The sequence below is a fragment of the Labeo rohita genome, chromosome 9 (assembly GCF_022985175.1).
Source record: "Labeo rohita strain BAU-BD-2019 chromosome 9, IGBB_LRoh.1.0, whole genome shotgun sequence".
NCBI lineage: Eukaryota > Metazoa > Chordata > Actinopteri > Cypriniformes > Cyprinidae > Labeo > Labeo rohita.
The window spans coordinates 10,128,284-10,142,928 of NC_066877.1; the positions used below are offsets into that span (position 1 = coordinate 10,128,284).

Below are 14,645 nucleotides of genomic sequence, written 5' to 3' on the forward strand. Positions count from 1 at the left end.
CCAGTCATAATTTTTTGATTAGTAAGATTTTTTATGTTTTTAAAGAAGCCTCTTCTGCTCACCAAGCCTGCATTTACTTGATCCAAAGTACAAAAACAGTAAAATTTTGAAATATTTTTACTATTTAAAATAACCATTTTCTATTTGAATATTTTTTAAAAAGTAATTTATTCCTGTGATTCCAAAGCTGAATTTTTAGCATCATTACTTCAGTCACATGATCCTTCAGAAATCATTCTAATATTCTGATTTGCTGTTCAGAAAACATTTAGCGTTATTATTATGTTGAAAACAGCTGAATAGAGAGTTCAGAAGAACAGCATTTGTCTGAAATAGAAATCTTTTTGTAACATTATAAATGTCTTTATCATCCGTTTTGATTAATGTAAAGCATCCTTGCTAAATTTTGAAGTATTAATTTCTATAGTTTAAAAAATAAACTGGCTCCAAGGTTTTGAATGGTATAGTGTATGATACAAAAGATTTTTATTTTAGATAAATCCTGATCTTTGGATCTTTCTACTCATCAAAGAATCATGAAAAAATGTACTCAACTGTTTTAAATATTGCTAATAATAATAATAAACATTTCTGAACAGCAAAGCAGCATATTAGAATGATTTCTGAAGGGTCATGTGACACTTAAGTCTGGAGTAATGATTCTAAAAATTCAGCTTTGAAATTACAGGAATAAATTGTTTTAAAATATTTAAGTTATTTTATAGTAAAACAATTTCAAAATTGTATTGTTTTTGCTGTACTTTGGATCAAATAAATACAGGCTTGGTGAGCAGAAGAGACTTTAAAAAACACTAAAAATCTTACTGTTCAAAAACTTTTGACTGGTAGTGTATTTTGGTACTGATATCTGCTAGACTGATTATTTAAATAATTTAAAGCATTGTTATACATACAAGTACAAATTTCAAATCATGTTCAAAAGACTTTATGCTTACTTCTTTAACATTTCAGACATTTTTATGAAAACAGAGCTTTTATTGAAGAAAAAAACATGAAAACTTTCTGAAAGCTTTTTTTGCTGAACATCTCTAATGTGGCATAGATAATTTATGTATTAGAAAGGCGGGTCATTTTCCAACTGCCTGTCTATTATAAAAAATGTATGAAAAACAACGCTTTTTTCATAATCCAGGACAGCATGATTATGTAAGGAATATAATGTTTAAAAAAAGTTGAGGCACAAGAAGAAATGTCCTCATCTGTTCAAGAATTACAGTACAGTGAGGCTCAGCTGTGAAACAATGCCCCAACAAATGAATGGAGGTTAAAATAATGGGTGGGGTGGAAAAAAAATATGAAGAGAGAAACATGAAGTCGTATGAAAGCCAAGTGCCGTTCTCCATAGCGATGACTATTATGTAATAATAGATGGATGAAGGAAGCAGCAGTGCCCCTCAGAGATCCATGTCTGATTGAGTCAGGCTGCAGCACACCAAACATTTCTGTCTTTGATTTAAGGGAGAGTAGAAGATGAAGCTCGAAAGAATGAGATGATGTGATGCAAGAATGAATGGATTTGGATATTGCAGAGAGAAGAACGCATAACGATAGGCCAGAGCCGGGAGAACAGAAAGAGACACGTAGTGAGGTGAGTGGGAGAGCAGGAGAAAGTCGATGATAAATCCATTTCACTGCTGCTCTGCCCAGCAGTCATAGTTTCTGCATACAGCAACACTTAAGACTTTCTGAAGCTGGCCATATTAAACCAATCAATAAGACTGTAAGTGTTACATTCATACTGTAAATCATTCTCTCTACTATGTATATGCATTTATGAATAAATAAATAAAAAAACATATGAGGACAGAGAAATTTATGCTGTTTAATTCAAAGGCAACTATGCTGAAAATTGCTTTTTAGATCTCCATTGCTGTAACATTCTCGTGCTATACTATTCACAAGAGGCCAGGCATTTTCATGCAGTTTATCTGTAATCTTTTTTGTGACAATGCATTTTCCATTTCATCTGCCGTCTCTTTTGTTCAATCTGTTTTTGCACTGATCTACTATAGATTTTGCTTTCCATCTCTATCTCCCATTTGTCTCCGATCAGATTTTCTGTCTTCTGGAAGCAACACGTCTTTGTGCGTGGGAAAGAATACTCGCAGATTAGAATTGTCTCATAGGCATGTCACTCATCTTTTGTTCGTCCTTGGCTTTTAAAAGACTTTGAAAGTCTCTATCTAAGCTTGTACTCCATAATATGATACATTAGAGCAGATGTTTGGTGAGTCATGTAATGATATAAGAGCCAGGCAAAATATCCCCTAGTGAATATTGTACATCTATCTACTGATCCCCTGCCTTGCCATTGAGATTTATGGTTTAAATTAGCACACCACCCTGTGTTCTTTGCTGTGGATGTGAGCTGAGTGTCTTTCTTTGTTTGGCTTTATTATATTCTCTCAAGTGGAAAAATGAAATGAGTTTTGTATGAGCTTGAACTGGAGTCATTTTATTATCAGATACTTTTATGATCGATAGATTTCTAAATACTTCATTTATCAGTTCAAGCCAGATTTGCTTCTTAGAGGGTCAGGAAATGGTTTAAGCAACAGATGACGGTTAAGCTAATGTTTGTTTTTAGACCCTAGTGTTGATTTGTAGTCGTCATGTTGGACTTGGCTGAGGAGGGGCACTTTAATCTGAGAAAAGCCTATTTAGATCTTCATCTCTCAGTCTCATCGCCAGCGAAAATCACTGGAGGACTGCAGGGCATCAGTTCAAACAAGTGAAATGGGTATTTATATCTTGAAGATGTTGCTGGATTTGGCTTTGGTGTTGGATAAATCGGGAGTTGTGATTAAAAGCTAGAGTAAAAGAGTGACAAAAGAGGCTAATTCCTCCTCCTGGCACATCGTATCATTAAAGTCGACATGAAAAGGATGTTGCGATTGTCTTTTCTTCCCTGTTGTGATGTATATCTTGAAACAGCTTCTTGAAGTGGAAGAAATGTACTGCGGGACTTAAATTTGTCTACTGATTCTATTGTTGGGTCGGTGTTGAGTATCATAATGATGCATCAGGCTTTTATGGCTCAAAAAGTATGAGAATATAGAGCTCAGGAGGAAAAACACCAGCAAAAATATGCAATTTGGTGCAGTTGCTGATATTTATATAGCTGAAAAAGTAAGGAAAGTCTAATACCAGTCAAAAGTTTGTGATTTTTAATGTTTTTAGAGAAGTCTCTTCTGTTCACCAAACCTGCATTTATTTGATCCAAAATACAGTGGAAACAGTAGAATTTTGAAGACTTTTTACTGTTTAAAATATTTGTTTTTATTTATTTTTATGTTTTAAAATGTAATTTATTCCTGTGATTTCAAAGCTGAATTTTTAGCATCATTACTCCAGTCACATGATCCTTCAGAAATCATTCTAATATTCTGATTTGCTGCTCAAAAAACATGAATTATTATTATGTTGAAAACAGCTGAGTAGATTTTTTTCAGGTTTCTTTGATGAATAGAAAATTGTATTTGTAATACAAATCTTTTGTAACATTATACAATATTAATTCAATTAAAATATTAATTTCTATAATTTAACTCCTAGCTTTTGAATATATATGATTCTGATGTTTATCACAGAAATAAATGACATTTTAAAATATATTCAATTAAAAAGTTATTTAAATAGTAAAAATATTTAACAATATTGCTGTATTTTTATACCAAATAAAAGTAGGCTTGGTGAGCAAAAGAGAATTCTTAACAAAAAACCCCAAAAACATTTAATGCATTTTTAGAATTATACTTGCTAAAAAGTATAAGTTTCAAATAAGACGACAAAAGAAATGTAGCAAAATGTTGGTGTCAAATATGATAGAGTTGGCTTTATAGAGTTAAGAAATATTGATGTGCACGGATAAATAATTTCTAATAAACACTCTGATGTTCCATAAAAAAATAAGGATTGTCAATTGTAATTTCATGCTGACTTGAACATGCCTCCAATTTATCTGACTATATTTCATTTTCCCCATTGATTTCTTCTAATTATCATGCCCATCTGTCACATTGCCTTAAATTTCAGCTTTAAAAGCTCAGAGGTCTTCATAAGAGGGATTCAGCAAAAAGCACATGATCTTAACTCACAAATGGGTCTGTTCTTTTCATGTGCTTAGTGTGATTTTTAATGTGTTTTTTTTCCCCCTGACTGCCGGGGAGAATGATGCGCCTAATGTATTTCCTCCATATATCTCTCAGTCAGTAGTTCCTTATCTGCCCGTTCCTGCTTTCTTTACTTTAGTTTTCTAGATTTTGTTCTTCCTGTACATGCCGGATAGCACCCTCTCTTCCCTCAGGCCTGCCTTTACTTTATCCACTTCTGCTCCAGTGGACTGTCAGAGACTGTTCCTAGCCAGGCCAAGAATAGCTCAATAGATGCTCTGTATCATCCCCGAGAGCAGCCTGGGAAAATCACCACAGCATTTGATTTGGACACAAAGTCGGTGTCAGAGGTCACCCAGACCTTTTGTAAGCTCGTTTGGTTTGTATGTGTGTGTGCATAAGAATATGCTTGCCCCACATGTGTATTAGGACAAATGTAACGTGAAGCCAAGGCTCTGACATAATTACATTATGTGCTCACTTCATTTGTTTGCTCAGATTTACATGCTAACGACTGATTGTGAGTGGGGCCCATTGATTACTGATCCACCCACAGCACAATCAAGAGCAATCAGAGGTAAATGGGCCCCTAATGAAACAATGAAAATAATGAACAGCAGATGATGATAAATTGTCAGATCAGAAGTGTGAAATGCCACTGCTTTTGTTGTTTTTTCTTGCTGTGTATTCTTTGAAGTCACTAGCTTTTATCACAAACCCCAGACCAAACCTTTTCCTTTTCCTTTGTCCTCTCTGTGAAAGTGGAATGAGTTTGGAGGGGTTCACCCAGGGGCCTCCCAGCTTGACTGTGTGCCAAGAGCATTGAGTGCTCTGTTAGCCCCCATGCTGATGCAATGTGCTTTTTTTTCTGAAAACGTTAGATTGGTGTGCTCTGCTCTGTAGCGTATCGAGCCATACAGGACTGATGTATAGTTGTGTAATTGAGTAGGCCAGTTCTAATCTGAAGTCAGCTGCATTGGCTAAGGTGGTGATTGTGTTGCTAATGATGATTGCGCTCATAATCGCACACTCAAATTAGTTCAACACACACATATAGTGCAGTCTTAAAGAAGTAGCTTACCCACAAATTTAAATTTAATAATTATTACCCTGATGTTGTTCCAAACCCATATGCTGTTATTGTTTTCACCAGAACAATTTTTTTAACCGTCATGCAGCTTTTGATGTACTTATAGTTCATAGTAACCATCTGTTGTTAACTTCCAAAAAAGCACCATTAAAAGAATTGTTCACCCAAAAAGGTACATTCTGTAATCACTCACCCTAATGTAATTACAAATCCATTATACTTTTGTTCACCTTTGAAACATAAATTAAGATATTTTAAAGAAATATATATATATACTGACCAAAATTATAAATGCAATACTTGTTTTTGCCACCATTTTTCTTGAGCTGAAATGTCCACCAGAGCTGTTGCCCGTGAATTCAATGTTCACCACAAGCCGTCTCCAAAGACTTTTCAGAGAATTTGGCAGTACATCCAACTGGCCTCACAAACGCAGAACCACACCAGCCCAGGACCTCCACGTCCAGCATCTTCACCTCCAAGATCATTTGAGACCAGCCACCCAGATAGCTGCTGCAACAATCAGTTTGCATAACCAAAGAATTTCTGCACAAACTGTTAGAAACCGTCTCGGGGAAGCTCATTTGCATGGTCGTCATCCTTATCGGGGTCTCGACCTTACTGCAGTTTGTCGTCGTAACCGACTTGAGTGGGCATATGCTCACATTCGATTGCGTCTGGAACTTTGGAGAGGTGTTCTCTTCACGGATGAATCCCGGTTTTCACTGTACAGGACAGATGGCAGACAGTGTGTATGCCGTTGTGTGGGTGAGTGGTTTGCTGATGTCAACGTTGCGGATCGAGTGGCCCATGGTGGCGGTGGGGTTATGGTATGGGCAGGTGTATGTTATGGACAGCGAACACAGGCGCGTTTTATTGATGGCATTTTGAATGCACAGAGATACTGTGACGAGATCCTGAGGCCCATTGTTGTGCCATTCATCCACGACCATCACCACATGTTGCAGCAGGATAATGCAGGGCCCCATGTTGCAAGGATCTGTACACAATTCCTGGAAGCTGAAAACATTATAGTTCTTGCATGGTCAGCATACTCACCGGACATGTCACCCATTGAACATGTTTGGGATGCTCTGGATCGGTGTTTACGACAGCATGTTCCAGTTCCTGCCAATATCCAGCAACTTCGCACAGCCATTGAAGAGGAGTGAACCAACATTCCACAGGTCACAATTAACAACCTGATCAACTCTATGCAAAGGAGATGTGTTGCACTGCTTGAGGCAAATGGTGGTCACACCAGATACTGACTGGTTTTCAAAAGTGTTGTGTTTATAACTTTGGTCAGTGTATTAATGAAGAGAATATATATATATATATTGCCTTTTCTAGAGAGGACAGTAAAGATATGACAGAAAGCAAGTAAGAGAGAGAGAGGGGAACGGGATCAGGAAATGTCCACAAGGCAGCATTTCAACTCAGGACACCCACAGCGCAACTGCACCATATGTCGGCGCTCTGCCTACAAGGCTGTCGGAGCTGACGTAAATAATATTTCTGTCATGACAACTCTCTGAGAGTTTAGCATGGTAATGCACATGACAATGTTAATGTTAATGTGCGTGGTCTTGGCAGAATAGATGCTACACTGCTGCTGCGACAGAGCAAGTAACAAGGTTTGTTACCGCCATTACATCCACAGATGTGCTGCTGTGAGCATGTAAGAAATACTGTTGCTGCACATGTAACATGAAAAAAAAAACATATAACAAACAAAATCACCCTTTAGCAGATCTATACAGGTGGAGGGTTTCTAAAGCCCACTGCAACTGCTATAGCAAGCACTAGCAAAGTATTTGAATGTTGAGCAACAAGCTCATTGGCTACTGAGAAATAAAGAAACCAATCAGCTGCACCATGTGAATTATGTCAGATTGAGTTAGAACATATTGGGCTGTGCAATCTAGAGTTTTATAACAAAACTTTGGATTAAAGGGTTAGTTGACCCAAAAATGAAAATTCTGTCATTAATTACTCAACCTCATGTAGTTCCAAACCTGTAAGACCTTTGTTCATCTTTGGAACACAAATGAAGATAATTCTGGTGATATCTGAGAGCTTTCTGGCAGTGCATAGACAGCGATGCAACTGACGTGTTCAAGGCCCAGAAAGGTAGTAAGGACATCATTAAAGGTGATCAATTATGCCCCATTTTACAAGATATAAAATGCGTCTCTGATTTCCCCGGAGTGTGTATGTTAAGTTTTAGCTCAATTTCTGACAGATAATTTTTTGTAAAACTTGTTAAAATTGCCACTTTCAGGGTATGAGCCAAAACACACTTTTTTGTGTTTGTCTCTTTAAATGAAAATGAGCTGGTGCTCCTGGACCCCCCTTCTTAAGAGGGTGGAGATTCAAGAGCCGGCAAAAACAAAACAAGACAATCTCACATACTGAAAATGTCAGTAATGTCAGTAGCAGTGTTTAGCCTTTTATGTTCGAACCGAAATCGGCTTAAAAGTCAATCATCTGATTATACTGTGCATAATAAATGTGTGTTTATGAATTACACAGATGGGGAACATGGCACAATAATATAATATAATAACGACATAGCTGGTCTCATCGCATGCTATCACAAACTTTATTAGCCTGACTTGTGACTATGAGCTTGACAGACTGAAACAGTCGACTTCACATTGATTTCATATGCAATTTTCACTCCCACATTCCTATTTCCGATTATTCTAGTAGCACGTAAAGGCAGCATCAGTGAAAACACAATGCATTGGTATTTTTTATTTTTTTTTCCCAGGACATTTCCTTCAAAAATTAAATTTAACCAAAGTGTCCTCAGTGGTTCAGATGGAGGCAGTTCAGTGGTGCATCCCAAAATACAGCACTTGTAAATGCCTTTTTGGTGCTGACATTGTATATCTTTAGCAGCTGCAGCAGGAAAACAGTAATAGCAGACTGCTGCTTCTCACTCAGGGCTGTGTCTATGCTAATAAAGCAGAGATTGTCACAAATGGGCAGGACTTTTCCCCCTACGACGACGTCATCATAGGGAGAAATCTGGAATCATGTGTTCAGAGAGACTGTTTATGATTTATCGGGATTATAAAAAAAAATTAGTGGGTGGATTTTTACCACTGTAAGTTGGTGGTTTTCACACACTGCACCCACACAACTGTTCAAATACCTTATAAAAGTGATTTTTGCATTATAGGTCACGTGATGTCAGTGATTCAACTGTAATATTATGAAGCTACGAAAATACTGTTTGTGTGCAAAGAAAATAAAAATAATGACTTAATTCAACAATTTCTTCTCCTCCGTGTCAGTCTTTGATGCACATTCACGACAGTAATAAATTGTCATTATAGTTTCACGTTCTCACTCGTTTGGTGGCATTTAAGTAATTAAGCACAAGAAAAGCTGTCCATGAATTGCTTGCCCATGCAGAAAAATGTGCTGTTGCTGTCAGATCTCAATAACGGAAAATCGCATTGTATTTGACACAAAACTAAATATGAAAAAAAAGTATAAAAAGCTGTTTTCATGTTTTCTTAAGCAAAGCAAATTTTGAAAGTCCACTGAAAACATTCCTACATTTTTTTGGCACAGACAAAGTATGTTAAGGTACAAAATATTTGGCAACCAGCTCAAGCAAACTAATCAAAGAATACAGTTCGGAGGATTTTTATTGTTCCATTTGTTTTCTCCACATTTGGAGGCATAGCATTGAGCATACCCAGTTAAAGAAGTCATCGTTAACCATATTTGATGTGATCTCTACATGTGTTGGTTCATTTATATGAGTCCAATCTGATCATCACATAAAGCACTGTTGTCTTGGATTAAACCGCTTGATACAAGTTTCTCTTAGATCTTTTTATGAACAGTAGTCACTGAAGGAACCAAAATCTCTCAGGCTTCATTAAAAATCTTCATTTGTGTTTCGAAGATGGCAGGCTCATGGTTTGTTTAGAACAGCATGATGAAAGAATTTTCATTTTTCGGTCAACTATCTCTGTAAGCAAGATGTCATAGATTCAAGAATCTATGCTGTCTGTGTTTTGTTTGTGTGTGTATGGTAGTCATGATGTTTACAGAGTAGACTGGCTGCTGTGTTAGTCTCCACGGTTGTTCTCTCTCACCTCTGACTCATGGTAACGCACAGTGGGGCCGCTGTAGGGTTAGTCATTGTTTTGAGCCGACGGCCAGTGTATAAAACTGAAGAATCGCAGACTGAAAGACCCACACATCAGTTTGCACATGACCATGTACACATACGCATACAAACACCCATCACATTGCTAATATCATTCAGGTGAGCAGAAGGAGAAAGCAGTCCAGTGCTAATGGAATTTAGAGCAGAAGCTCTCAACAAGATTAACGAGGTTTAGCAGGGCCATCATCTTGTCCGTTAAACCAAACACACTCTTTCTTTCTCTTTCAAACATAAAGCGCACATACCCTTCTCTCTCAAATATACGTGTCCGTTCTCTTTATCTCACACTGACAAACACCGTCACCCCTTCCTCTCTTTTATTCCATTGCACGCTTACCCACCCCTCCATTCAGCCACTCACATTTCTCTACACAACCACTGTCTGTCCCTTTAACCAGGCAACCATTGCCAGGGAGACCTCCACAATGGTGACTGCCGCGGAATAAGAAATGGACAGTTTAGCAGGATGCTGCTTTATCTCCATAGCCCAAAGCCTCGTCTGGCATCTGCTCTCTTGCTCTCGTTCCAGACGAGTAAGTGGTTGTCGAGGGAGCAGGAGCGGTACATTTTACCTGTCAGATGCCACCTTCCACACCTGCAAGTGCTCTGCAGGGAGCTAATGAATGGGGGGATTCAGCGTTTATGTGCAGAAGGAGCATTGAGGCTTCCTTCTGCAGCTCTCGGACCTGTTCTTGCAACTTATAGTTCTTGGACTATTATCAACCTCCATTCACCATTATAAAGCTTGGAAGAGCCAGGACATTTTTAATAAAACTCCAACTGTATTCGTCTGAAAGAAGACGAATATACGCCTGGCTTGAGGGTGAGTAAATCACTGGGGTAATTTTAATTTTTGGGTGAACTATCCTGTCAAGAGCTAGCACTGTAAGCTCTCTCTCAAACATTTGCCAGGTTTAAAACCATTCTGCAGATTTTCCCCTAAAACCAGCACGGAAAATATGATTAGAATTGACCTTAGAATGACTTAAAAGGGGTCGTGTAAAGCATAATTACATTTTTCTTGATCTTTTGAGGTAAAAGTTTGATGTACCATGAAAACATAACTTTCAGAACATCCAGAGAGACCATTTATTAAATTTACAGAAACAGAGCTCACTGATGAATTCACTAACGCATTAACAGCGTCTGCTTGCCGTTCAGAAACTTGGCTGCTTGTCATGTTGCAGTAATTAGATGGAAGTAGGATAGATTCAGTCATTGCTAAATGCGTAAAATACTTTTGTTCCAGTTAGTGTATAGCTAATGATAAAATTACCCTTCCAGTTTGTTTTCAACACGATTCTCTGTGATTTTAGTCAAACACACTTGAGCGCACATTGTTTTGTAATCTTGTCACAGTGTTTTGTAAAGAGGCTGTTGTTCAAGAGTGCGACAGAATCAATTTCACTGAATCTGACAGCAAACCCACATTAAGTAAATGCTATTCATTGAATTCATTTTTCATGCAAATAGGGTATTTACATAGGAGTTGTACAGGATCACCCTAAAATGAAAATCATTTACCTACTCTAGAGCCCATTTTATTTATTTTTCTTTCCAAATTCAGTTTTTCCAGTGTTTCTAGACTTTGTTTTAATGGTCAAATTAAAAATATTATCTAAAAAGCATGTCTAGTTAATTAAAACCATGAAACTTAACAGCAATTTATTAAAAGTCCAACAAAAATTGAAACACTTTTTTTTTTTTTTTTCTTTTCTTTTCTCAAATTCAGTTTTATTAATTTTTCCATTAATTTTCTGGGGTCAGTTTGAATGGCTTCATTAAGTTTTGCTAATCAAAAGCATCACTAATTGATTGATTTTATAAATATAAATATATATATATATATATATATATATATATATATATATATATATATTATATATATTTTGATTTTGTTTATTTCCTTTTTTCCAGAAATACTGTTTTTACATTTTGTCTGGTAAATACATTCTGGTAAATATTCCTTAAAAAAATAATGTTTTATTGATCATTTTTATTAGTTATAGTACAACCATTGCAAGTAATATTGTTTTCTGTCACAGTTAATCCAAACTTTTATTTTGACAGGATGCTGTGAAGACCATTACGTTTCTGTTTGTATATGATACGACGATCGTTTTTCTCAAAATTAATGGTAAAATGCTTATGAAGTGACTCTAAGATGAACTCATAGGGCCCTACTACTCTTATGTTGTTCCAAACTTGTATTATTTTCCTTCTCATGAACACAAAAGAAGATATTTTGAATGTTGTAGAATGTTTATACAAAATGAGAATTTCACTTGGAAGACTTGGAACAGTGTTGCCAAGTCCGCGGTTTTCCTGCGGAATGGGGCTAGTTCAACACTGTTGCCGCAGGCTGTTTTCATTTCCGCAGGTTGAAGTGAGCCCAGTAACGTGTATTTTACATGCCCAGTAATGTGCAGTTTAGAGTTGACAGAAAGTGAAGTGGGAGAGAAAGAGAGAGGGGGTGGGTCCTCAAGCCGGGATTCAAACTCGGGATGCCCATAGCGCAACAGCACTGTATGTCGGCGCACTTCACGCAAGGCTATTGGCGCTGACGGAACACAATTTTTAATGGGGGACTCCCCTCAAAAAGCGAGTGGGCTAGTTTTGGGCTAGTTTTGAGTAGCAATTGGGCAGGTTTTATTGTGAAAACCTGGCAACTCTGACTTATGCAAGTCAGTGGAATATGCAAGTCTGGTGATCTGGATTCATTTCACACACTACCTTTGTTTTTTGGCGGAAGCTTATGCAGTTTTGGGTATCATTTCGTATTAAGAAAAAAAAAACACTAGCTGAAACATTCTTAAATTGTGTGTTCCACTGAATAAATAAATACACAAAGTACAGAATTTTGGAAAGACAAAATGGTTAGTAACAGCCATTCACTGCCATTATAAAGCTTGAAAGAGCCAGGACATTTTTTTAATATAACTCTGATTGTATTTGTCTGAAAGAAGAAAGACACCTAGGATAGCTTGAAGGTGAGTAAATCATGGGGTAATTTTCATTTTTGGGTGAACTATCCCTTTAAGACCCTTAGCGAGAGATTTCACCAAAAACAAAAATCTGTCATCATTTACTCACCCTCATGTAATTTAAAACCGTTTGACTGACTTCCTTCTGCAAACCACAAGATATTTTGAAAATTGTTAGTAACTTAGCCTTTGTACTGACCGTTGACTTAAAATAAGTGGATAAAAAACAACAAAGACATAAGCGTGAATAAATGATTACAGAATTGTCATTCGTAGTTGAACTAACCCTTAAATGAGAGAGGAGCAGTTTTAAATAAGGGATTGTTCTTAACGTCAGTGATTTATCCAATACACAATATTAGAAGCATTATGCTGTTTTTTTCCAACTGAATGGGTGTTTGCCTGATTCTGTCATTTGTGAATTGTGCATCCAGCGTCCCACATTATAGCAGACATAGGGGGCGGGATGCATGTTTGGGACCACCAGGTGCTGAGTGACTGTTGTAGCAGTTAACCTAGATGCACACACATGGGGCTGCTTGTAGCACAGATCTGGGCAACATTTCAGTGTTTTTCATTCTTTGTGCTCTTGAGCAAGCCTGCTAGTTGCAGACACAGTCTCCAGAGGCTGTTCTCACACCCCTCACATTGGCTGTTTTTGTTTAGCTGGACAGCTGTTTACATTGATCTGTCATTTTCCATCTAATGCGCAGGGCACATACATATACACGTGCATACATGGGTCGAGCTTCATTCTGCTGACATTTTCTCTGCGGGCCTTTCAGCGATCTCTAAAATATTCATGTGAAATCGCAAGCTCAATAGAGCCTTTTGTTCTACATCATGACTGACATCTACACCTGAGGCAGACAAGGACTCGTTGCCCATGATCTGAAGTGCACTGGGACGTTCCGAAGGTACCATCAGAGGATAGAAAGAGAACAACAGAGATTTTTTTTTAGTGATTGAAAAAAGGTTGAAGACAGCTTCTTGTCCTCTGAGACAGCTGGCGCCGAATAATGCTCTTTGCATGGAGATGGCGTAAGACCTGAAAGTGGTTTTCCCAGGCCATTTCAGTGGTGAAATTTCATGTAATGTTATCTCTTTCTGTCTCTCCATCCAATTGATGAATTTTTCACCTGAGTGCTGAGAGTTGTTGTGGAGTGTTGGTGCAGATCGATTTCTTATTCCTTGTTGTAACACGAGCCTGTTTGAACTGTGTGCTACAAGTTTACTCATGCACAGATGAAGGCAAACATGGCTTAATAAAATCATTTCTCTCTCTCTTTTCTCATCTATATCTCTATTTTTCTCTGTCCCAATTGTAACTGGTAGCTTTGGAACATAGTTGCTGGTTTCTAGGTGATCCAAGTTGGTCATTAAAGGAATAGTTCACCCACAAATGAAAACTGACGAAAAAAAAAAATTATGCACCATCAGGTGATCTAAGATGTAGATGGGTTTGTTTTTTCATTAGAAAAGATTTAGAGAAGTGTATCACTTGCTCAACAGTGGATCCTTTGCAGTGAAAAAATCCAAACAGCTGATAAAAACATCACAATAATCCAAAAGTAATACACACGACTCCAGTCCATCAATAAACATCTTGTGAAGTACAGATTTGCAAGTTTGTAATAAATAAATCCATCAAGACGCTTTTAAAGGGAACCCCCCTTAAGAGGTGGTTTAATATAACATAAATGATCTCTCTTACTGGAATATGGAATATTTTGGACTATGGTGTGCGCCATTATTTCAGTGATGTGAAATCTCGGTGAGATACTGGAGCTACCCGTTGCTAATTTTACCGCAACACGTCTTGGAAAATAAAATACTGATACGATGACCAAATGCTGTGTCATAATTTTTTCTCCACAAGGAGTATAAACGCCCCCAGATAATGAGTAAAATCCACACTGAGAAACTCCTTCAGTAGCTGCAGCGTCATGACAAGCGTCGACATGTTTACATCCTGCCAGGATGGCATCTAGCGTTTCTTGTCTCTGCCATTTGTAAGCTCTTTCATTTGCTGTGGTCTACTAAAACCCTTACAGGCATCAGGGCTGAAGTGGAGAGAACAAAGACGCAGGTCTTTAGGAAGTTTTATTTGTTCACAGGCATCTTCCCATTCTTTTCTCCTCTTCTTATCACTAGGAAAGCAGTGAAGACTCACATCGCTTCTCTTGTTTCCCTTCAACTGAAAATTACAACCAAAAGCCGCACAATGCTGCATCGTATCAGTT

General features: G+C 37.5%; 1 protein-coding gene across 3 annotated transcripts in view; it reads left to right on the forward strand.

Annotated features, from left to right (window-relative positions):
- tmem198a (transmembrane protein 198a) overlaps positions 1 to 14,645 on the forward strand; it is a 33,893-nt gene that overhangs the window by 1,240 nt on the left and 18,008 nt on the right. The window contains exon 2 of one of the 3 annotated variants that reach the window (XM_051119707.1): positions 1,480 to 1,609. The exons of 1 other annotated variant lie outside the window; for it this stretch is intronic. The gene's annotated coding sequence lies outside the window, so the exon portion shown is untranslated. Of the gene's footprint in view, positions 1 to 1,479; positions 1,610 to 9,816; positions 10,242 to 14,645 lie in introns of those variants that run through there. One more of the 3 variants, XM_051119709.1, reaches the window with a different exon arrangement.